We start from the raw sequence: 18,166 nt of genomic DNA, 5'->3' as shown, positions 1-18,166 counted from the left end.
TTACAGTAAACAGTGATTTAAGGTTGGCAAAGACTTCACATGTTCTACCACATTTGATCCTCACAATAACCCCCTGAAGTGAGTGCTTTTATAATCTTTATTTTGCAGCTCAGGAAACTAAGGTAGAGAGAAGTTAAATGAGATCATTTAACAAAGGTCACATAGCTAGTGTCTGTGAAAATTCAGGTCTTCCTGACTCCAGGTGTACCATTCTATCTCCCCAATACTACTTAAGTGACATTAATCTGCTCCATGAAGACTTCCAGCGTTAGTCACCACAGTCCTTCTGGAGTGAGCCATTCTACTTCAGGACAGCCCTAAGGAAGTTTTTTCTTATATTGTGTTGAAATCTTGGAGCTAGTTCTATATTCTGTCATCATACAAAACAATTCAAATCTCATGCAAATAATAAATCCTTCAAACATTTGAAGATGTGTGCCATGACCTCTACTCCCAAGTCTTTTCTTCTCTAGAATACATGTTCGGTACCTTCAAATGAACTCCTATAGTGTGTGTGGTGTCCTTGGACCACTATGGTCATCATACTTTGGATTTGCTCCAGCTTTTCAATATCCTTCCTGATCACAATATTCCATATGGAATCTGACCAGAATAAATACAGTGGCACTATCACATTCTTTGGTCTGAGGTCATGAAGCCCAAGTTCATGCTTGCTTTTTCGGCTACTGTGTCACACTGTTGACTCATGTTGACCTTGTTATGCACTAAAATCCCCCACAGTCTTTCACATGAGGTCTTTCACAAATTATCCATATCTTCCCTATCATATAATTATTAGTTTATTTTTTAATCCAAATGTAGGCTTTTATATTTATTCCAACTTTTAATCTTATTATTTAAAGTATTTTATCTTATTAAATTTGGTGCATCATTCTAGCTGAATGAAATATTTTTGAATTACAATTCAACCATCTATCAGGTATCCCTTTCAGGTTTGTGACATCTGCCAATTTGAGAAGCATGATGTCTATGTCTTTGTACAAGTCAATAGAGTCATGGAGTTTCAGCCTGACATTAATTCAATTCAAGAACCATCAGTAGAGTGTAGTGCAATCACCCTCACATCACCAGCATAATCATTATTCTTCCTCTTTCCTTCTACTCCTCTTCTCATGTACTTGACCAGAACTTCCCTAATGCGAACTGAGCAAACTCTCATGTTGTTATACCACTTGGCTGAGTTTCCAAAGGAGGTAAGCCACCGCTACTCCCTCCTCCTGGAAAAGGTCCTGAAGCATAGGCTACGCCAAATGCCACTAAACAGAACCCCAAGGTCTTCTACGGAAATAACATTCTATCATTCTAAGATACTGAATCCTTGATTAGTCTCTGATACTACCGGGGCACTGCTATTGCTTAAAATATTAATAACTGAATTTATGTTGTACTTTAAGGTTTACAAAATGTTTTACACATTTTATCTCATTTTATTCTTGCAAACTTTGTGAGATAAGTACTCCAGGTGTTATTCCCATTTTATAGAAGAGAAACTGATGGTCAAAGAGGTAAAATAACTTGCCTATTTATACACAAATAGTGTGATTAGAGATAGAATTCAGGCCCAGGTCTCTCCTGACATCAAGTCTAACGCTTCTTCTGCTACACCATGCTACATTTCTGTTGACTTCTCAATTTTCCATCCATAAATGAGCAATTTGTTGAATTTCCCCAGTGATGAAATGAGATTAATGATTCTATTACTTATGTACCCTACAGACATGAAGAAGGTTTAAGCAAAGCGTATTAATGTGATATGAACTCAGTGGAATAAATATACATAAATTTTATGTGCACATTAATTACATGTTTATATGTATGTATATATGTATGTATGTATGTGGTGTGTGTATGATGCAACATGACATAGTGACTAGAGAACTAAGAGATGGCCTTGAAGTCAGGAAGACCTAGATTCAAGTCCCACATCTGACATACAAGGTGCGTGATGCTGGGCAAGCCACTTAACTTCTAAGTGCTTCAAGTTAGAGTATCAAACTCAGATGGAAACAGGGGTCACCAAACCTTACTTCAGAATCCCTGCTGGCCACATATTGACTTAGAAAATCATGCATGAACATAGTCTATGTTCTATTATATTTTATTTATTTTGTTAAATATTTGCCAATTACATTTTGATTAGGTTCTGGACACATCTGTGTTGAAGGCAATAATTCCTCACAGTGTGTTTCGCAACTCTCTTTTAAGTAATCCTGTAAGATTAAGTTGGAAAGGTTATGGTGACCTGGATTGGTAGAGAAAACTTCCCCTGGGAGTTGCCTATACCAGTGAAATCACAAATCCAGTCCCTAGTCATACATACATATGTGTGTATACACACATACACACATGTCAGATATTTACTGTCTTTCTTCAATGAATATTTTACACATATATAATATATACACAAATAAATTTGCATATTGTTATCATTGAAGAGTAACTGGCTAATGTTTCTTGGCCACATTTCAAGCTCAAAGACTTTAACAGATGTAGTCAATCACATCAGTTACACACATTAATACACACACACACACACACACACACACACACACACATATATATAAAATACATATATATGTGGCTGAGAGGTAGACAGATTGACAATAGAAAGTCACTTGGACAGATAGTGCCCCACAACTAGGACAATCTATATCTACTGAAGAATACCCAATGAAAAGAAAGCTTCTCTCAGAGACAGACATATATTTAATTTATGGTTTTCCATATTTGTTCCTATTTGTATTCCCTTTTGAACTGAACCAACTGCATTTTCATTGAAGGAAAATTCTTTTTAAAATTGCAGACTTTTCCAAAGTTGGCAGTGGGGGGCTGGAGGGAGCTAAAGTTGGCATATTGTTGTGATTAAAATAGATCAAGTGTCTTAAAAGGAGAATTTTTCCGACGGTTATTGGCAAATGAAATCCTATGTTGTAACCCAAGTCATCTTATTGCTTCTATTATAATATTTAATGATAAATTCTGGAGAATGTGTTTGAAATAGGACACCCTCTCTCTTTTGGCAGGTGTGTTGGAATATAAAATAACTTGCAGGTGTGCACATTTATGACAACAGATAAAGGTGATAGCTCTGGCAGTCATAAAATCTGTAGGTAAAATGGAGGAAAAGATAATCAGTCAATGGAAACAGGTGTGTAGGGGGATGGGGAAATGGAGAAAGAAATGGAAGGGGACAGAGAAAGAGAGAGAGAGACAGACAGACAGACAGACAGACACAGAGATAGAGACAGAGAGACAGAGACAGACACATACAGAGAGACAGAGACAGAGAGAGAGAAACAGAGAGAAAGAGATAGACAGACAGACAGACAGACACACACACACACACACACAGAACATGCATTTAGCACAGGAGTCTAATACCTCTATTCTACAACCACTCACTATAGAAATGAAAGAAGGGTAATGGAACTATCTGTCCTTTGTCTTCTTGTTTCTGCTTAGGCCCAGCTCGATACTTTTCCACAAAGTTGCCCTACAAATGATTAAGCTGAGCAAACACTCTGAGGAAATGCTTTATGGATTAATTAAGGGCTGAAATACTAAACTAAAAAGACAGTTTTAAGAAAATGGATCAATTAAGTTTACGTGATGCAATAAAATTCACTTCTGGGTTTTATTTGATAAGGAAAGCACCAACCACAGCCAATATGCATGTAGAATGCAACCGTCTTAAATTATCAGGTAACCTGAGAGATTAAAAAAAGGTATAGATAAGTGGAGAAAATGAAAAGATTCTCAGGAAAAAAAAGACAGTGATGACCATTGGAAGTGGCCGTGAGGTTATCAGAGAAAGGTTTTAAGAAGAAATGTTTAAAATATGCTTTGCTTATATAATATCATATTGCTTGCATGCTCAGCAGGTGAGGAAGGGGCTGGAAGGAGGGAGAGAATTTGGAACTCAATTTTAAAAAATGAACGGTAAAAATAAATTAATAAATTAAGATGATAAAAAAAGAAAAAAGGCTTAACAAAGAGTGACAAAGATAAATGCAGAGAGAAGAGGAATAGTAAGGAGAGAAATAGAGTGGAAAGAACAAAGGATAGAAGGAGGGAAGAAGAGAAGGAAAGAAAGAAGGGAAGGGGAGAAAAATGGCTCAATCTCAATAAAAATATCCACACATTCCTGACTTCAGGACTTTTGATTATTTTCAGTTTTAAAGTATTTCCCACTCATACTCCAGAATGATTCATTAATGCTTTGTCCAGGCCCGTACTGGTCACACTTGCCTAGGAAATCCTAATTATTAGAAAACTGACTCAGTCTGACACATAGGATTCACGATCATCCCTTAGTAGTCTCCACAGCAACTGCTGGAGAACATGAGAATGCAATCTTATGATGGAGGGTAGACCTCCTTCGGAAAACAATCTGGGCAAAGCCCTATGATTTTCCATGGCATTTAAAGGAAACCCATCAGGTGTGACTGACTGTCACAGAAGAATAATATGTTAGAACTAGACAGCGCCTCATATTGCCTAGAGTCCAATCGCTTCATTGGGCACAGGTGAGGAAAATGAGAACCAGACTGGTGAAAGCCCAAGGTGAGAAAACTGAATTTGTGACAGAGCCCAGAACAGGCCTTTTAGTTCTTAATCTAATGATATTTCTCCTATGAATTCTTGTGACTAGCCCAGTCTTTAAGTGTGCAATCTTAGTCTCAAGCAGGCTTAGAAGAAGAAACTATGGATGCAGGACTAAAATTGGTGTTCTTAATTTCAAAATGCTTTGACTTGAGAAAACACCATGTCATCTAAGTTACATCAAATGCACAGGGACTCAGACAATAACAAACTTTCACTGACCTCATCATATAATGTGCTAGTGAGGATAGTGAGGAAAGAAGAAAGTTTTGTTCTATCAAAGAATCACAGAATCTCAGTGTTGGAAAGGACCATCTGTCTAATTCAGGGATTCTTAACCTTGGGGCCATGAATCTGTTTTTTAAAAACTATATGCTGATAACTGAATTTCAATATAATTGGTTTCTTTGGGAATCCTATTTTATTTCATACAATCTTTGTATGAATAATCCTATTCTATTTTATGAATTTAAAAACATTATGAGAACAAGTCAGTAGGCTTTTATCAGCATGCCAAAAGAGTCGACACAAAAAAGATGAAGAACCCTTGATCCAGTCCCATTGTTCTCTGAACATGAATCCCATCTACAATATACCTGAGAAGTGGTTATGCAGTCTTCACTTGGATACCTTCAGTGATGGGGAAGCACATTACCTCTTAAATCAGTCCATCCCACTTTTGAACAGATTTCATTGTTAGAAAGTTTTTCCTTGCATGAATTTAAACTGGCATCTCTTCAACTTCAAACCATTGCTTCTATTTCTGCACAAGTAGAACAAATCTAATCTCTCTTCCTCATAACAGCTCCTCAAACATTTGAAAATAGCTCTCATGTCCCCTGTCCCAAGTATTCTTCAGGCTAAACATTTCTAATCTGTTTAATTGATACTTATATTGTATATTGTCCTGGCCTTTTCACCATCTTGGTCACCTTCTTCTGGAGGTGCTCTAGGCCTTCTATGTTCTTTCAACAACTTGGCATTCAGATCTGTTCAAAGCATTTCAACTGTTGTCTTAACAGGGGAGAATACTGTGAAATGTTCACCTATCTTCTTCTAGACATCTTAATAAAGCTTGGAATTGCATTAGCTTCCTTCCTTCCTCTCCTCCTTTGTCTCTCTGTCTCTGACTCTGTCTCTCTTTCATGTTAATTTTGTTGTTGAGTCATGTCAAGCTTGCAGCCCACTAAAACAGAATCTAAAAGGATCTTTAGACCATCTAGGCCAACATCCTCCCCAGTAAGGGACAGTGGCCAAGTGCCCAAGGTCCCACAAGTAATATGGAGCAGAACAGAGATTTGAACCCTAGTGCTCTCACTAGCATACTTTCTGCTGCATGCCTCAGGTCTTTTTTCATTTTTTAAAAGTTTCTTCGAGGTGTTTTATTTTTCATGAGAAACGTTTCCAGATTACCCCCACCATTTAAGAACCATCTTGTAACAAAGTAAAATAATTAAGCAAAACTACCAGTATAGTAACCTCATCTAAAAGGCATTAAACATTCCAAACCTGTAGCTCTCCCCAACCCAACTCACCCTGAAAAGAATTACAAATTCCTTATAACAAATATGCATAGTAAGCCAAACAAATTCTCTCTATGTATATGTATATGCATATGCATATATGTATAGGTGTATATGTACATGTATATGTGTATATATGTATGTGTATATGTATACATGTGTGTGTATATATATATATATATATATATATATGTGTGTGTGTGTGTATGTATATGTCTCACACTGCACCCTATATCCATCACCTCTCTGTCAGGAGATAGATAGCACATTTCATCATCTGTCCTCTGGAATTAGATCTTTTTCATAAGAACAGCTGACTAGCTAAACTTTCTTTCCCTTCTAACCCACCATCTTGTAAAAGTGTAATTCTCAATGTTTATCCCTATTAAATGATATCTTTGTGTATTTGGTCTAATATTCTAGATTCTCAAGATATTTTTGGATCCTTATTGTGCTCCCCAACATATTAACTATCCCTCCCAGCTTCTTGTCACCTACTAATGTAATAAGTATACCAGCCATGCCTTTATCCAAGTCATCGATAAAACTGTGAAACCTTATAGGATCAAGATCAGATTCCTGGGGCCCTCCACTGGAGACCTCCTTCGAAAGTCAACATTAAACTATTAATAGCCACCACCTGGATATGGCCATTGAGCCTATTCTGAACCTACCTATATATACTGATGTCTTACATCACTCTTTCTTTTCCACAAGACTAGTGTGAGATTTTGTGAAATGCAAGATCAAGCAAAAAAAAAAAACCTGTCTGTACACTATTCCCTGATCTTCCAGTCTAGTAATCCCATCAAAAACAAAAAAATGAAATCAGGCTAAGTTAGTCTGGTACAACCTATTCTTGTTGAAGCTATGTTGCCTCTGTATGATCACATCTTTTTTTTCTAGATGTCCACTAATCCCTTTGTCCAACTGATGTTCAACAATCCCTTTGATAACCTATCCTAGAATTTTATTGGAAATCGAAGGTGGCCATTGGCCTATAATTTTCAGACTCATTCTTTTTTCTTCTTTGAAACTAGAGAATTTTCTCTTCTTAGGCTCTACAGCATGTCGCTTGTTCTCTAAAAATTCTTCAAAGATTATTGACAGTGGTTCAGCATTTCCATCTGTCTGTGTTTTCATTATTCTAGAGTGTTATAGGTTAATGTAGGCCAGGTGGCTCAAACTCAACAAGGTTAGCTAGGTAATCTCTTACTGTCTCCCTGCTTCTTTGAGGGTATTATCTCCAAATTATGCATTTTTGTTCTGCCCTTTCTAGTCCAAAGATCATTTTCCTTGGCAGAGAAAACCGGAACAAAATAAAATTTTGTTTGTTGAGAAGTTTTGCCCTCTTTCTGTTATCTATCATTATCATCTTGTCCTTTATGAACATCTATTTGATTCCTGTCTTGAGCCTTCTATTTTCCTCAATATAACAATACTTTTCCATTGTCCTTGGATTTCTTAGAAGTCTTAGCTCATTTTCATTGTTAACACCCCTGGCACTATTCTTACAGGGATTATACCATGCATTGGGATCCTCTTGTTTCCCAGGGGCACTACAGCCAGCTTGAGTTGGTTCTGAGCTGATCGTTAAATTTTCAGTGTGAACATTTACACCCCAGAAATCAGAAAAGGCTATAAATCAGAGTTTGATTTATTGTTTTGTTGATTGTCTGGACTTAAGAAAGTGATGGATAAAATGTTAACAAAGATAAAACTGACAAATGTGTTGTGTGGCTTGTCCCACCCCCCACCCTCACATAGCTGTTAAACATTTACTGGTTTAATTCTGTGTATACCCCTTTATAAGATGGTTGATAAATTTATTATTATGCATTTGCATGAGTCTCTTAAGATAAGCTCCCTCTTTTTCTGCTCATTAGAATTGATTTTCTAGTCTTTAGAATTTAATTTTTGAGGATTCTTTCTGAACAGAGTTCTTAAAGAATTTTGGGCTATATTATAATATTTATTTTTTCTCTGAACCCTTGGACATATATTCTCCCTAGATCTAAGCTGTGTATTAGACTAATACTTGGATTTTCTCTTCTCTATCACAATTTCTAAGATGCAGGGGCCACTTCCCCAAGATTCCCATCATTTCCAATTCCAGAAATCAAATCCCTCCATGTTGGTGAGAATAGATCCAGAATGAAAGTTCCTTTCATTGGTTCTTCCACCCTTTCAAGAATGAAATTTTTATTGAGACCAGTTTAAAAAATTAATAGAAGATCTCTTTTGTCAGCAAGCAAGCTCCCAGACATGCCAGGATAAATAAAGTCACCAGTCACTATTATGTTATGGGTTCAGACCAGGCATGCAGGTTGACAAATTCCTCATCTAGTTCCTCTTTTTTTGTCCAGATGGTTTGAATTATATTCCAATGAGAATGCACTCCTGTTTCTATCTCTGTTAATCTTCAAGTAAATGTTATTATGCTACTAAACTCACCCTTCTTCCATTAACTTATATAGTGCTCTATTTAATGGAAGAATACCCTTATTCATTTTTGAACATAGTATACCCTTCTAGATTCATATCCCAGTCATCTCACCAAATCTTAGTGTCATGTATGAGATCTCATTTGCCACCATGCTTAAAGATCTACAGTTCATCTTGTGTGCTACCCATATTTTATGCATTTGTATGTAAGTATCTGATTGCATGGGTTTTCATTGTCTAGAGAAATTGAAGGCCACAGGGTTTCTTGCTAGTTTCTTTAAAGTATGAAAAAAACAAAGATCACCATCTACCCAAAACAAATAAACAAACAAAAAAAGCCAGGATCCCCTCACCCTCTCCTTGGGAAACTCTTAGTAAGATTTTCCTGTCCTATTCATTTTTTAGAACGACAAAATATGATCTCATCTATCTAGTAACTAGTTATTCCAGTCAGGTCCCTTTATTTTACAGCTGATAAAACTAAGTACTGAGGCCTAGGCAGGTAAAATATCTGCCCTAAGTCACACAGCTGATTGATTGCATAGTGAAGACTTTAGAACCCAAATCCCCTAAGAAAAACATTCTTTCCATAACATCATGATGCCACACCTGCAGTGTTACCCTTTGCCAATGAGCAGATGTTGAGAGCAGACCAGGAGATGGGATCCATATACCAATCAATGGGTCACATCTAAGTGTGGTATGTGTAACCTGTTGGCTATTATCTGATATTACATGCAGTGATCTTATTTGCAGTGATCCCCGCCCCCATAACAGAGCAACAAAACACCTTTGTCTGTTTGTATACCTGATTTCTCAAGCGTTTTGCTGCTTTGGTAATCAGTTGCCAAATGGCAAATTTTAGAATACTGTAAAATGCAACTTTTAAAACACACTTATTGTTTATTGGGGCAATTGTAGCTCTAAATCTCCTATGGCAAGGAAGTATGACAAGGAAATTTACAAACAGTAAAGAGTGGCAAACAGTACAAACAAAAGAATAAATTGTTTTGCCTGACAAAAATCAACAATTTTATCAGTGCTAAAATGTAATGCATATTACTTTTGCTCCATATTTTAAGATTTGGTATGATTTTTTAAAGAATATCTCAAACAGCAACTCCTTGGAATAAGCAATTCAGAACATCAAAGAAATAGCATACAAAAAGGCTGTGAATTTAAGGACACATTTCACATAACAAAATAATATGATAAAAGGACACTATTTTCACGTAATGAGATAATATGATGAAAATACAGCAGCAGCCCTTTATAATGATCATGTAGGGGAAAAGCAGTAAAGAAAAACACAGCTATCATCTCCCTTACAAGCCCACAGAATATTTTAGGATTCCACTAAATATTGTCATAATGTCTCAAGAGAAATTATTTGATCCATGTTCTGTCCAAGTCTGGATAGTTTTATGATTGTATCCCACTGAATTAAGCACATCAAGAAATATAAGTTGCAGACAAAGCTACCAAATTTCCAATTTCAAGGTCAAATCTATTCCTCAGATTAATTTCATTCGGTCTTTGGAGAGCAAACTAAAAGGTAAATTCCACTGTATTTGTGTATACCATATGTGTTTACAAATACACATACAATAGTTGCAAATAAACAGTATACAATCATAAAGACTATACAGTAATTGCAAATAGATAATACCAATAGTGTACAAACTATACAGTAATTGAAAATATAGAACTTTATGATTCTGTGATTTCTGTGCTTTTGGTGGTGTTGCTGTAGTTGACTTTTGTCTTGCCACTGGACTTCAATGACTCTCAGGGAGAGAGTGTTGATGACTGTACAACTTTGTTTCACTTAAATCCAATTTGCACAAGTCAAGACATCCCTCCATGTCATTGGTTCTCTTTGAGAATGAAGGATGAACAACAACAGAACTTCATGATGCTGTGAATTCCGTGGGGTGGGTATACTCTTTTACCAACAGTGATTGTAGGCCCTTTAAAATTGTGTTGATCTTCTTGGAGAAGTAGTAAAAAATCATCATACTACAGTCAAATTCATGTTAGCCTTCCTGACATCACTAATCTGGTCTCAGATGATAGATATCTTGGACCAACTTAAGAAAGGCATTATTTCTAGGAGCAAGGAGGTAAGACTGCTATAATATACTGTTCTCTGGTCAAGTCACATCTGGAGTATTATGTTCAATTCTGTGCATCACATTTTAAGAAGAACATTGGTAAACTGAAGTGTCCAGATGAAAGCAACTAGAATGGTAAAGGACCTCAAAGCCATGTCATATGAGAAGGAACTGGGGTGTTTAGCTTTAGGAAGAGAACACGACTCCATTTTAAGGCTATCATTTGTAGACCATATGTTCAGAGGACTGAAAATGAAGCTCACTTCCACCTCCTGCCAGAGGGTGAAGAGCTTAAAAACCAGAATGAGACACGTTTTTTTTTTGCGCATGGCCAATGTATAAGTTTGTTTTGCTGAACTATGCATATTTGTTATGAGGGTTTTCATTTTCTTTTTAAAAATTGTTCGGTGAGGGGCCAGTGAGATGGAGACATGATAAATTCTTGTAAAAATTATTATTATTATTTTTTTTGCAGAGGAAGGCATTTTATTACACTCCTCAAGAGAGCAGGTGCAGTGCTCATGGGAACACTCACCAAAAATTAATTATTTTTAAAAAGCTACCATGTGAAAGAGTCATTAGACTTACTCCAATTGACCTCAGAGAGCAGAATTAGAAACAAGAGGTAGAAGTAGCAGAAGTAGATTTGGATTAGAGCTAAAGACAGAACAGCTAGGTGGCACACTGGATAGAGTGCCAGGCCTAGAGTCAGGAAGATCTGAGTTCAAATCCAGCCTCAGAAGCTTACTAGCTGTGTGACCCTGGGCAAGTCACTTAACCCTGTTTACCACAGTTTCCTCATCTGTAAAATGAGCTGGAGAAGGAAATGGCAAACCACTCCAGTATTTTTGCCAAGAAAACCTCATGACTGAAAAACAACTTAATAAAACAACAGTGAAAGACTGAGTCAGGAGACAGTGGGTTCTCCCTCACAGGAAGTCTTCAAATAAGGCTGGATAGGCTATTATCAGAAACATCATCAAAGGTATTCTTATTCATGTTGGTGTGGCCAAATGGATCCTTCTAGAACATAGTTATCCCTTCCACATCATGACTTTCCCCATCATGGTTTCCACATATTTTGGGTCAGCACAGGCAATTAAATTAGAATTGGGAGGAATCTTGTGGAAGCTGCAGATGACATATGAAGGCCAGCAAATGATACAGAAAATGTTTAGAAACTCAGAAATGCAGGATTGTTATAAAAAGACACTCTGGTAGACTCTGGCATCATATAAGAAAAGCTAAATCCTTATATGATTTTCTAAAGGAAAATGAAGGTGAAGGATCTACCCCTATGGATTTTATGGGGATTTTCCAGATCATGGGGACACCATCCCCCTAACCCCCTTGAGGTGGAAGAAACAACTGTATTTCTCAAGGACCAGTCCATGGATGAGAGGTGATCACTAAAATAAAATCCTGATAGGTTTGTCTTATTTCATATGTTGACAGAGTTATCAGGCTGATAGATAGGGAGAACATCTTCCTTTCAACAAGGCTTTATACACACACACACACACACACACACACACACACACACACACACATATATATATATATATATATAACCTTATGTAGACTGGATGGGCAGATGTGTCTGGGATCCTAGTACATTTGGGTACTATTTTTGAGTGTATTTGGGTATCCACTTCCCTTCTGGACAGCTTTCAGTGCTGGGATATCTTTCTATATCTCACGTCAATCTACCTGTTACTTTCATTTCTTGCTCCTAATTCTGCCCTCTGGCACCAAGTAGAACAAGTCTGATCCTTGTTCACACCACAGCCTTTTAAAAAACAAACGATGGACTTACTAGAAGAAAAAAGTGATGATTAATAGATCAATGCCAGTCTGCAGTAAGGTCTCCAGTAGCATTCTTGAAGGCTCAGTGGAGCACTTGCCTGGCTCTGGTCAACACTTTTATAAATACCTTGTCAAACAAGTAAATACATAAAATGAATGAATGGACGGGTGGATAAATATGAATAATTGAAAAATGAATAAATAACTCAGACAAATAAATAAATAATTAGAATAAAGGCATGGATGACATTTTAAAAATCAAATCTACAGATTGCAAAAAAATCTGGGAACACTACCTAATATGTTGGAAGACAGAATCTAGATTCCAAAATACTGACATCTGGAACAATAAGCTTGATCTCTCCGTATTAAATTTAACAAGATAAAATAGAAAGGACCACAAGTGAGTTTAATAAATCAAGGAAAAGAGGGGAAGGTAGAACTAGAAAGTAATTTCATATGAAAAAGACTACAAGTTCAATATGAATCAACCAAGTGATAGCTATCGAAAAAGCTATTTTGGTCTTAGACTCATCTTTGTCCTAGGGAACTAATGAGGAAACTTCCAAGGTGCTGAATGTAGTGCACGTTGTGATCACTATACCAATGGTTTTTCCTTCATTCTTTTTGTTAGTTATAAGAAAGAGTTCAAGGAATGAATGTCAAGGGGACATAATTATGTCATAAATACAAAGTGCAACAAAGGAACATTTTTTTTTTAGAAATTAAGTAGAGCATTTTTATTCCACATACAAAATTTTCTAATTTTTTTTAAACCGAAGTGTCCCTCTATTGATGCTGGATTCTCCTCTCCCCTAGCCCCTGCCCTAGGATGGTGACTCCATAAGAAAAATAAAATCTGCCTCTTTCTTTCTCTCTGTTCTCAACTCATCTAGTTTTCTGTCATTAAATTAAGTGGAATTTAATGGTATTATTAAATATTATTCTACTAAGCTCTGACCATTAGTATTAGTTGAAGTTTAGCACTCTTCATACAAAAAGTGCAGCTCACTTTATGACTTGCAATTTGAGATGACATTAGGCCCTTCTAGTGGAGGAGCTTCAGGAAATACAGAAGTTAAATGATCACCCAATATTTTCCTCAAAGGAAAATGGCCATAGGATTAATATTGAGAACTCAGATCCTATATATCAAATAAAACTCAGCCCCCTGGACTATTCCCAATCTATGTAATGGGGATCACAGATAATGGGTGGCTAGGTGGTACAGTGGACCCAAAATCAAGGAGACCTGAGTTCAAATCCAGTCTCAGGCACTGAGACTGTGTGACCCTGGTCAAGTAAATTATCTTCCGTTTGCCTCAGTTTCTTTATCCACAAAATGGATATCCCAGGGCTGTTGTAAGGATCAAATGACATAAAATTTTAAAGTGCTTAGCACAGTGCCTGTTACACGGTAAGCACTATATGAATGTTAGTTGTTATGATTATCAGATAAGAATATACTACACCAATCAAAGCTCATACTTCTATATGTAAAATTAATGAAGATCAGTTAGAAATACCTCCATCTCATATATGATGTTAAACATTCACCATAAATACAAGATAGTGAAGGTTTGGAAGTAGAGAACATAAGTATGTGGGTAATGGGGGTTGTAAGTTTGCCCTTCTCTGATTCACTGGGTTTTGTTTTTTTTTTTCTTACCAGCTCACTGATCTAATTCTTGGTGTATCTCCCATAATTCTACTCCCAGACACAATCAATTTCATTCCACATCTAGGAAGCTGATCTACTGTACTCTAATAATAATAAGGTCCCAGAATGTTAAGGTTAGAATGAATTTGAGTCCCTCAAATCTCATCCCTTAACTGTACAAAGGGAGAAACCAAGTATCAGAGAAGTGAAGAAAGCTGCCCTTAAGTCATCTAGGTAGATAATTAATGGCAAAAGGGCTAGAACTAGAATCTGAGTCTCCTGACTTCCACAGTGTAGGGACACGGGAGTTAGAACAATGGAGGAAAATCAAATCAAGAAGAAAGTTAATGTACAATGAGCAATTTCTTATTTCTACTCATTTGAAAAGAGATGGTCTTCTCTTGTTAGGTACATGTCTGACAGCTTACTGGGCAGTATTTCACAAAATATTAGAGGTGGAGAGGATCTGTAGCCCAGACAATACAATCCCCATCTGTATGGGAATGCCCTTTACAACATCCTCAAGTGGTCTTGAAGATGTCCAATGATGGGGAACCTACTACCACTGAGGAGCTCATTCGCCTTTAGGGCATCTCTAATTGTTAGAAAGTTTTTCTCATATAATAAAATAAGTAAAAGCTGCCTCTCTGTAACTTCCATCCATTGTACCTAGTTCTATTCTCAGAGACCAAAGAAAATAAATCCAAATCCTCTTCCATTTGACAGCTTTTTAAATACATGAAGACAATTGTCTTATTCCCTCTAGACCAAGAGTTCTTAACCTTTATTTTGTCATGGATTCCTTGTGAGGTCTATGTACCCCTTTTCAGAATGTTTTCTAAATACATAAAATTTACAGGACACAAAGGAAATCAATTTTACTGAAATACAGATATCCAAAAAGTATATATATATATATATGTATGTATGTATGTATTTGTGCATATGTACATGTGTGTACATACACATCTATATATGTATAGAGAGACAGAGACAGAGAGATAGAGAGAGACTGAGAGAGTGAGAAAGACAGAGACAGAGAGAGACAGAGAGAGTGAGACAGAGAGAGACAGAGAGAGACAAAGGCAGAGAGAGGGAGACAGAGTTAAAGACCCCTGCTCTAAATCTTCTTTTCTCCAGGCTAACTATATACCACCAATTCCTTTAAACAATCCTCTCATGATTGAAAAGCACCTATTTTTTCAATCCCTCTTTCAATACGTCAGTCACCATTTCTGTGGACATATCTCAAAGAATACATGTTTCCTTCAGTCCTTCCAAAGGTTGTGCTAAATAATACCAATTCAAAAGAGTAATCTGGTCAGGCTGGTCTTCTTACTACCCTTACAAACAATGTTAATTTTGGCCTCCATTCCTTTGCTGATTCCTTTGCCCTAATTCCTTTTCTGATTCCTTTCCTCTTGGTAGTGATAAACCCTGTCCAGGATCAAGGCGCATTCCAAGTTAGACCTCTGCTAAGAAGCTTTCCCTAACTATCCCTATCCAGGAGCATCTTCATTTCTCCCTCCTGTAGCACTTTTATTTGTATGCTCCTCCCTACTGAAACTGGAATTAGAGTCCATCAGCAAGCCAACAAGACAAGATCTCTTTTATTTGAATATTCAGTGCAACTAAAGGATTAGGTAATATTGCAATTGGCATCACAGAAACACTCTCTGAAATTAGATGATTGGGTCCAGTCCAGGAACATTTTCTCACATGCTATTTGATGCCCAGGCACACTTTTTTTACATACAGCTCAGTTTCTGTTACTTTGTGCAATTCTCACCACGCCAAAGCACATTGATGTACCATTTGTGTAGAGAGTTTCCACTCAGAAATGGTCTATGTTTGTGTTGTGGGCTTGTCTTCCCTCTTTTTGGGGTGAGATTAAAAAATTGTTTTCACCATCATATCTTTCATATTTATCATGTTCCTGATTGCTCTTCAGTGTCAGGACTTGGGTAATAATCAATCAACTCCCCAAACCCCTAAAACAAACAAAAACATACACACAAGAACATACAAACACACAAATGTGTGCTGTGTATGAATGATTTTTATCTTCCAGAGTATATGATATATAAGAACAGCTGCTCATGCATGCGTAGAACACAGGAGAATTTTTGTAAATAAAAATGACATCACTGCCTTTGTTCTAGGGCTATACTACAGACAAATGACATAGAGGCAAAGACTTCTCCATGAGCCTCTAATACCCGTGCCTGTTTCATTTCAAGAAATAGTCTCTGATCTGGAGAACAAGAGACATCAGAATTCTCTGGTATGGACAGAGCATTGGCATTCATATTTATCCTCAAGACAAAACTAATCTACTTGCCATTTCTACATATTCTGTCTTTCCCTTCTCTATGACTTCCCTCACACATATTCTTCGAAGACTGTTCCCTAACATTGCTGATAGTTGAATACCTCCAATGATCTAGTATTAGTTATGTGTTTACAGGTTACATCTCTCAGTAGAATATTAGCTCTTTGAGAGTAGTAATCATTTTTCAGTCTTTCGTCTTTGTCTCCCTTTGCACATAGTAGGTTCTTTTCATATGGAAGGTCCTTAATGACTGCTAAACTGAATTGGACTGACATCTTACCCATCCTTCAAGGAACCACCTGATCATTATCCAAATGACACTTTGTTCAAGTATGCATTGCTGATGCCCTTTGCCATAAACACTGTTTCTTTCCTGTGAACATAATTGTCTATTGTTTGTATCTCACAACCACTGATATAATCTACTTTGCATTATATTTCCATATGCCTTATCACCCTCCCACTGGATGGAAAGCTCCTTGAAGGGTAGGATCCAAAACCTACTCATCTTTCTTTCCCCCACCCCTTCCCCAAATAGCATCTAGGACAGGGTTTTGTGTAGAGAAGACAATAAATATTTGTTAAAAAGCAAAACCATATGCAATGTGGATTGGTATAATTAAATGATCTTCCTACCCTGGTACCCAAGAAGACTGGGGCTTTCTGCCATTGCTGTATGTCTTTAAAGATAAATATCCCCTTCACTGCCAAGTTAGATGTACCCCTGTAAACATTATTTGGAATCCTCACATTTTTTAGAAAAAGAGAGAGAAAACAGAATAAAAATGCGAAGTTCTATATTATAAATTTAATAACACAGAATGATAAATGCCGTAGTACTTTGGAATTGGGGGGATTAGATAGAAGAAAGCCTGTGTACTAACCTCATGATGCAGCCCTAAATGCTGAAGCAAGAGAAAGGAAAACAAATAGTCTCACTATCTCAGGGAACATGGAATGTGACAGATTATAAAGGACTTCCAGGAATGCCATGAATCAATGGTATTGGTTTGGAAGCCAGAAAGTGAAGTCATAACACTTTTCTCCTGTAATCAAATGTTAGTTTCATTTACAAAAAGCTTCCATATGGAATTCTTTCTCAATAAAATCTTCTATACTTGCCCCAAACAATCAATATGCTCAAATCTGATCTATGATAGGTTGTGTTCATTCTGAGGTTACTTGAAAACCGAGGTCCCCAGTAATAGGTTTTACTTATAGTAATACTTTGCAGAAAAACACATCCCATTAAATTGCTTGACACTCCTCTTCACTGTTTCATTAAGAAATGAATCCACAGCTAGAGGCATTGCTTTGGAGTCACCCCACCACTCTGTTGAAACTGATGATCGTATTGCTAATATCTCAAGTGATCAAGTTATATCCTCCCCACCAAGACACCAGATAAATTTATTGTATTAATAATGTAGGGTTATATATAGAAATTACATTGCCTTCATGCCTGGAGGTCATTTCATTTTACAGGCTTCTTTTTCATGTAAAATGCATTTCCTCAAATATACTCTTAGAGATTGGACTTGAAGAGACATGTCTACACTGCTACAGGGTGTGAAATAATTGCTGGGTAACTCTGTTCCCAAAGGAAAAACAAAGCCGAAACTGGCTTCTAGATTTTTAAAAAACCCACTTCCTAGAGTGTCCA

General features: G+C 36.8%; 1 protein-coding gene across 1 annotated transcript in view; it reads right to left on the bottom strand.

The window, feature by feature from the left end:
* The window catches only part of SLCO3A1 (solute carrier organic anion transporter family member 3A1), a 361,985-nt gene that overhangs the window by 305,347 nt on the left and 38,472 nt on the right, over window positions 1–18,166 (bottom strand). The gene's annotated exons all lie outside the window — the stretch shown is intronic.

This window comes from Trichosurus vulpecula, chromosome 8, assembly GCF_011100635.1.
Source record: "Trichosurus vulpecula isolate mTriVul1 chromosome 8, mTriVul1.pri, whole genome shotgun sequence".
Classification (NCBI taxonomy): Eukaryota; Metazoa; Chordata; class Mammalia; order Diprotodontia; family Phalangeridae; genus Trichosurus; species Trichosurus vulpecula.
The sequence above is the reverse complement of the archived record's forward strand: the minus strand, read 5'-3'. Positions and strand labels throughout refer to the sequence as shown.